General features: G+C 56.2%; 1 long non-coding RNA gene across 1 annotated transcript; it reads right to left on the bottom strand.

Moving 5' to 3' along the window:
- Positions 1 to 2,154: 2,154 nt before the first annotated feature.
- On the bottom strand, positions 2,155 to 4,775 carry LOC137766725 (uncharacterized). Its single transcript, XR_011074363.1, has 4 exons — positions 4,674 to 4,775; positions 3,081 to 3,457; positions 2,738 to 2,897; positions 2,155 to 2,363 (listed from the first exon to the last, which is right to left on the bottom strand). It is a non-coding gene; the product is annotated as an uncharacterized lncRNA (long non-coding RNA).
- Positions 4,776 to 7,731: the final 2,956 nt, after the last annotated feature.

The following is a 7,731-nucleotide window of genomic DNA, read 5'->3' as shown; positions in this document are numbered from 1 at the left end:
CTCTTGGTTCATTCATTTATTCATTCATTCTCTCATGCTATGTTTAACTTTGTTTTGTCTGTCCAGAGCAGAACCCTCCTACTAGGATCTGCTCTTCACCCTTCTCCAACCATGCGCTTCGAATGGGAACTTCCATCTTCATCCAGGGTCATCCTTAGTTGGTGTGAGATGCACCAGGTGAGGCCCAGGGGCTGGCAGGACCACTCACATGGTGTTCCACTTACAGCCTTCAACCTGAACCTTGGGACACGCACCTGGGGGTGGTCAGCAGGGGAGAATGGAGCTCAGCCTCCTCCAGTGCTCTCATGTCTGGGCCCTGTTACCAAGACGATGAGAGCCAGCCCCTCTGTACAGCCTGGCTGCTCCCTCGGCAGCAGGCACTGGCCAGCAGACCATCATGGTGGGCTGGTTTTGCTCTAGGTACCATGCCCTCTGCTCCCACAAAAACCTGGAGCAGGTTGCCCTGGCAGCAAACACAACTGCTCACAACCTCAACAAAAATGACAAGTGAGGCCTTTGGTTCAGATGGGAAGGAGGCAGAGGGACCTTTATGGAGGCCCCTCAGCTGGATAGAGCTAGAGGGGTAGCCTCCTCCTAGGGATCAGAGCCTTTCCTTCCCCAAGGAGTCCCTAAGTACAATTCTGCACACCAAGTAGAGGGACCCTCACTCCAGGGGCAGCCAAGAACTCAGCCCCTGTGAAGCACATGATGGAGTCACAAGAGCAGGTGGTTGACTCAAGGCAATGGGACTGTCTGGACATGTGCCCCCAAAGCTGTGATCAGAGACCAGCGAGCATCACAGAAGCCATTGGGAGGAGATGGTCTGAGCAGGTGAAGGGCAGAGGTCAAACGGCCAGAGTCTGGAGAAGCTCAAATACATCTTCCTGGACTCTCTCCCGGTCATAACCCCGTTTGCCCACCAAGCTCCCAAGCACCTTGGTCAGCTCCTGCAGTAATGGGTCTATCTGATTCTGTAAACTGTTTGCCCAGCAGGCTGTGAGAGCCCTGATGACAGGGCCTGTTGTCCACACTGCAGTCCCGGCTCCAGCCTAGGCCTGGCGTGGGGTGGAGGCCGGCAGTGGGAGCTGTCAGTGGATAAGCGATCACTTGAGCAGCTCCCATGAGGACTTTAGGGAGGGCTAGCAGTGGGTGTCAGGGCCAGGACAGCCCCAGAGACTGGAGGGCAGGTCTCAGACAAGAGCAGCAGGGCATGCAGCTAGCTGAGACCAGCAAAACTTGATCTAAGACAAGCTCTGCGAGGGGAGAGGAACAAGGGGACTCAGACTGCCCCACCAGCAGCATCCTATCAGAGGAGGCTGAGAGCAGGGAGGACAGAGATGCAGGGAGGTGATGGTGGGGGAGGGGGGGTGGGGGGAGAGTAAGGTGTTGCCGGGGGGAATCTACAGGTGAGGGGCTCAAGGCAGAGAACAGGGACCTAGGTCCCCATAGAGGAGCCCTAATGTGAACAACATGAAAGATGTCAGACCTTGCCGGAATATTATGAACAAGACCCCACAGCTAGGCTCAGGTAGTCCCCGGGAGCAGGAGTGGCTGGGAAGGTTGGGTAGGAGACTCCCGGTAGAGCCAGGCGGCCCCTGCACTCAGGGAGGTGAATGGGTGCAGGCGTCCGCAGGCTGAGAAGGGGACTGCTGGGGAGAGGCTCCCAGAGGATCCTCAGCATCTTGGTCAAGAGTGTGACATCTGGGCCCACCTGTCAGTGCACAGAGCTGGCAGTGGGAGGGGAGGTGGGAGCTGTGGGGCTGCAGAGAGGAAGCAGCTGGGGGTCAGAGTCACTCGCTGGTGGAGCAGCAAGGGCAGGAGGAGGGGGATGGAGCTGGGTGCTGGTACCCAGCATTCAGGGCAGAGGGAAACAGAAGTGATCACAAGTGGAGAAGAGTGAGAGGTGAGGCTTTCCTAGGGTGTCGAGACCACATCACTGGAGGCAAGGGTTGCATGTTACCCTGTTACCCTGGAGGGCACAGGGAGGGATGGGAGGCAGGGAGTGGCAAGGTCAGTTTGCATTTCAGGAGCTGGAGACTCACCCTGTGGGCCCCGCCATCCCTATCCCAAGGCCCACAGTGCTATGCATCCTGCTACTTCTTTTTTTTTTAAAGGAATTCCTTTATTTTTATTATTTATTTATTTTTTGCTGTGTTGGGTCTTCGTTTCTGTGCGAGGGCTTTCTCTGGTTGCAGCAAGCGGGGGCCACTCTTCATCGCGGTGCGCGGGCCTCTCACTGTCACGGCCTCTCTTGTTGCGGAGCACAGGCTCCAGACGCGCAGGCTCAGTAAATGGTGGCTCACGGGCCTAGATGCTCTGCGGCATGTGGGATCTTCCCAGACCAGGGCTCGAACCCATGTCCCCTGCATTGGCAGGCAGATTCTCAACCACTGCGCCACCAGGGAAGCCCATCCTGCTACTTCTTTGGCAGCTCTGGCCTTAAGTTCAAAATAGTGACCTACAGGAGGGCTGGGGGAGGCTGCCAGGGGCCCCAGCAAGCAAGTTACCCATGGGAGATTCCCTGCTGGGCAGTGACCATGGGAACCCTCAGGCCCAGCATCCCCGGGCATGGGAGGAAGCGTGGCCCTCGGGCTTTGGGCCTCACCCAAAACGGAGCCCCTTAGCAGCTCACTGGCTCCCCGAGGCACTGGGCCCGCCCTCCCTGCCCTGGTGGCCCGTTGGGCTGCTCTGGCCAAGCTAGAAGGTCCCAGGGCCCCGTCTCAGGTCCTTCACTCACCTGCCCCGCATCAGGGTTGCTGTCCGCCTCCCACCTCAGGCTTAAGGAGGGGATGACCTGGGCCTTGGCTCCTCACCAGCTACCCGGGACTCGTGGATCCCACAGCATGTCAGGCAGTCTGGGCTGGGCTGGGCTTCTGAGCACCGTCCTCCCTCATCATCTGCCCGGGATGCCCAGGTCCCTAAGCCCCACCTCTGCTGAGGGCCACACAACCGCCCCTCTGCACAGCCCCAGTTGGCAGAAACCAAGAAGATGCTCAGGGCGAGGGTGGGAGCTTCCCAACCCCCCCTACCCCCCACCGGCTCCCCACCCCCTGCACAGGCACCTCCCATCCAGCACTCACTTGCTCCCTGTGACAGGGCCCAGCCACAGTCTGCGGCACTTCCTCCATGCTCCTGGGAGGGGGTTTTCACCATGTGGGGCTGATGTGGGGACAGGTGAGTCATCACTTTCAGCAGCAGGCGGCTGACACAGTCTCCGGCTCCCGCAGGAGGAGGGAGGAGGAGGCCAGAACAGGCCCAGAGTGGGTGAGAGGGAATCACATCATTGTTGACCCCTCCTCTACTGTCATGCTGGCCACAGGTGGGGCAGCAGCCCTGCCTCAGAGGAGCTCAAGCCGGCTGGAGGCAGCTGATAAGAGAAACTCACAATGTGTGGAGCAAGCGTTCGTGAAGTTCGTGAAGTGGAAGCAGAGATTCTACAGGAGCCCAGGGCAGAGACCTGAGGGAAGCCAGGAAATCTCAGAGAGGAAGAGCATCTCACCTGAGGCCTGTAGGTTGACCTGCCAGATAAGGAAGAGGCTTGAGGACGGAAGGCGGGTGGCCGGGGTGAGGGCAGGGAGAGCAGCGTGCAGGGGGGACCGGCAGCCATTCTATACGGCTAGAGAGTGGAGAGCCGAGGGGTACAAGATGGCCTGGAGAGAGGGTGACCAGGACAGCACGGACCCCAGGAAATGCCTGCTGCCCGGAAGGGGGCCTCTTTCGTCAGATGGCCACAGGGTCGGTCGGAAGGGGGGGTCCTGCGTGTGATCCCGAGGATCATGTCCTCCAGAGCACTCACTCCTGCTTCTGCCCCATGAGCCCTGGGCCATAACGACAAGGCTGGACCCACAGGAGCCCACGGTATGTCCTCCTGGGACCGCCAGCCAAACACGCACTCACTCTCATTGACCACACGAGGAACTTATTCTGCAAATAGGCATCTGAGGTTCAGAACATCCAGGGAACTTGCCTGAATTCAGGTGGCACATCAGGCACAGAGGAGGTCCAAGCCTGCCCAACGCAGGAGCTCTGGGCAATGTTAATGGGTGTCATACTTTGTGTCACACACATACACAACTGGTCTCCTGGTCACGTAAACTTGGGAAGTGCTGGCTTAAATAACTCAAAGAGGCACTTTCCTGCAGGACTTTTCAGAGTCTTTAATGTGCTAATGGGTGATTCCGAATCACCAGAGAGATTTCCGAATGCATTTGGCATGGAATCCCTTTGTCCCTGACAGAGCTGCTGTCTCAAGGAACCACTCTGGGGGCTGCTGGTCTGGATGGTAGAGTCAGGGACTGGGCTCTGGAAGCCTGCCTGCCTTACGCTTTGTGTGTGCTCTCTTTGGTGCTGTCCTTGTGTTTGAGAGGCTTGGTTTGTTGGGGGTACACGAGCTTGGGCAGAGGAGAATGGGGAAGGTGGGCTCCCTGGGCCCAGCCTTCACAAGAGCCCTCTCCACTCTGTGCCCGTTGCCTGTCTGTGGTTGAAGGAGGGACACCCCCAGACAAAAGAGCCATTCCCGGTCACCATGGGCACAGGCATGTTTGGGAAAGGTTTCTGGGAAGTGGTGGCACTTTATTTTGAGGGATGAGAAGATCGAAAGTGCCAAGGAAGAAGCCGCGTTATGGGAAGAAGTGGGATTGAGGCTGGGAGAGGCTGGGAGAGGGAGCTGGTACCTGTGGTGGGGCTTTGAAGGCTGTCCATGCGGGATTTCGACTTGGATCTGGGGGTATCAGAACCACAGAAGGTGCTTGAGACAGGGATGACTTGATCAATCCACACACAATTCCAGCCTGGAGGCATACCCAGCAGAAGGGATGCTTTCTTTCCTCCCCTTGGGCTCCCAGGACCTGTCCCCACCCCGTCCCCACCACGTGACCTCAGTCACTGTCTGTGACCTCCAGTCTCACCCCTGCTGAAGTGTGCCAGCTCTGACCCAGCCATGCCACCTCTGACGTTGGTCCCCCTCCTGCAGCCTCCTTGGCCTGGTGTCTCCGTCTCCGTAGGCCCCCTCTGGCCCGGAGACGGCCTCATGTTGCCCTGGTGGAACACCGTGAGCCAGGCTTTCCCAAGCTTCCCGCCCTCACTGCACACTCCTTAGCGGCGCCATCCTCACCCGCCGCTTCCCTGCATCATCAGGCACTGCCCTCAGCACATTTAAAGAAGGGTAACCTCTCTGGGGCACCAAGAAATATCTGGGCATGGAGAAAATGCTGGCGGGTGGCCCCCTGCTCCAGAGAACACAGGAGGGCACTCTCTCCTTGGCCCAGTCCGCTCTTCATCCCAGCTTTCCTGGAGCCCAGCTCTGGCTCTCTGGGAAATGGGCACATCAACCAGGCCAAAGACTAACCCTCATGGTCACCCTGACCAGGATGCCGGGCACTCATAACAGGCAGATGCCAAAAGCCGCCTGGGGAGAGAGAGGGGAGACAGAAGAAAGGGGCTTGAGAGTCTCAGACTGCACTGACCTGCTGCCCCCCGCCCCATCCCTGGGATGGTTAAGGGTCGATATGGCTGGGCTAAGGCTGATATCCCCTCTGCCCTCTGTGCCAGGGTGCTGCCTGACACATCCTTTCTTTGATGGGTTAGTTCTTGGATGTGGTTCTCCTTCTGCCTTGCAGAAGTGGCTTTTCTGATCTCTGCTGGGGTTCTGGGAATGGGGTCAGTGGCATCAGCTCCTTTTACACAAATACGTGCACACATACACAAAAACAAACATACGCAATACTGACACTCTGGGGCACTTTCCTTGGAATTCTCTCTCCCTTGGCTTCCATGGAAGGTCAGAAGCCTCAGCACCTCTTGAACCCGCTGATCCATTCCCTGCTGGCATGTAAGGTATTTTTACAACTGTTCTAAAATCCCATTATCTCATCCTCTGAACAGGTTCTGTGACTGGTCCTGGCTGAATACGTGACTGGCCACCGGCCACCAACTGGTCCCCTGCTGCCCTCATTCCTGGGGCAGCGGAGAGACCGAGACATCTGGGTCTTCAACGTACTCTCCCCTCCTGAGGCCTGGATTATGGGAAGAATACAATGATAACAAAGATAGAAAGGAATGGTCTTGACCACATGGGATAATTGTAAACACCAAACGATGTTTCTAAGAAACACAAAAGTGAAATTATACAGCTGACAAGCTGGGAGGAGCTCAGAGATCATTTTGATCATTCTTTCTAGCCAGCACTTACCACATTAGTAATTTTATATTTATCTGTGTTATTATTTGCTTAATTCATTCAACAAATATTTACTGAGCACCCACTCTATGCCAGGGACTATTCCTGATCTGTGATAAAGCAAAGATGTTGCCCTCTGGGTGCTTACATTCCGTTGGAGGAGAGGGAGAGACAGACAACAGTAATAGTATTCATAATTAATAAGCAAACGACAGAGAACATCAGAAAGTGATACGCGCTAGGGAAAACAGAAGCTGAAGAGCAGGGAAAGCGGTGCTCGGGGTGGGGGCAGGTGGTAGCCTTCAAGAGAGTTAGCAGAGGGGACCCCAGGGAGGAGCTTGGCAATGGAAGGGGCAGCTAGAGCAAAGGCCTGAGCAGGGGCTAGGGCAGTGGGAGAGGTACCTGGGAAGAGACCGCATGGGGCCCGATGAGGACTTTGGCTTTTGTGAGAATGAAGTGGGGAGCTCTGCAGAGGAGGGGGGTGGCGTGATGGGCCCTCACACCTGTGAGAGCCCCGGGAGGCCAGGGTCAGTCTGCAACCCCATGCCTAGCATTCAATAAATACTAAATACCGGTGGAACGAATGAATGAATGAATGAATGAATTCAAGATGGAGATCATGCCTCCACCCTCCCAGAGAGATAAGACTGTGGAGATAGCTCTGAACAAAAATGTTTCCAACCTGGTCATTGTGTCTGAACCAGAGATTCCCATCCATACCACTTGGGGAGTTTTTCAAATTCCTCAGGCCCAGACCCAGACCCCTCCCCAAAAGTCTTGATTCCTAGATTGGGTGGTGCCCAGCACGTGTATGTGATTCTCAAGCAAACCCACCCCCAAGTGAGAAACTGCAATCTAGAGACCTTGCCAGATGCCTCCAGCTCCTCAGGACCTGACAGCAGTTCCAGCCCCAGGGCACATATTGAATGAAGGAATAAATGTTTGCTGACTGAATTCATGCACGTACATGTGCATGAAGATAGCTAATTAATTGTTCTTAATGTATTTCTGCAGAGCTCTGAGCGCAGGGCCTCTCCTCCGAGGAGAGGGCTGCTGAGGAATGAGGCTGGACTAGACAGCCCAGTGCCTCCAAGAGCAGGGCGCCCAGCCGGCAGTGGGGGCTTGGAGGGAGGTGGCCGTTCACTTCCCCTTCCACACAGGAGGGGCCACCCACATTCCAGGGACGGGGACCACATTCTTCCTGCAGGAAATGCTGGGGCTGCGAGGACGGTCCTGTCTGCCCCTTTCCCTTCGTGCTTCTTCCTTCTTGGCCAGCTGCCTCCCTGGGGGCCTGGGGCCCCAGCTCAGGGCGTCTGGGTCTCACAGATTCCCAGCCTCTTGCTTGCAGGTGTTGGCTGCCAGAGATTTTTTTCATGTAAACAGTACGGAGCCCCTTATTCTCTTGACATACTTGGAATAAGTACGGCCATTTTTTCTCTTCCCAGAATTCAAAAAAGGCCAGAAATTCCACAAGGCATCTGACTCAACTCTATTTTCTCCTTCCTCTTGCTTTTCCACCCTGAGCCTTGTGCCCTTTATAGAGCACCCCAGGA

The sequence above is a fragment of the Eschrichtius robustus genome, chromosome 6 (assembly GCF_028021215.1).
Source record: "Eschrichtius robustus isolate mEscRob2 chromosome 6, mEscRob2.pri, whole genome shotgun sequence".
Lineage (NCBI taxonomy): Eukaryota > Metazoa > Chordata > Mammalia > Artiodactyla > Eschrichtiidae > Eschrichtius > Eschrichtius robustus.
Note: the sequence above shows the minus strand (reverse complement) of the source record. Positions and strands in the feature narration are given on the sequence as shown.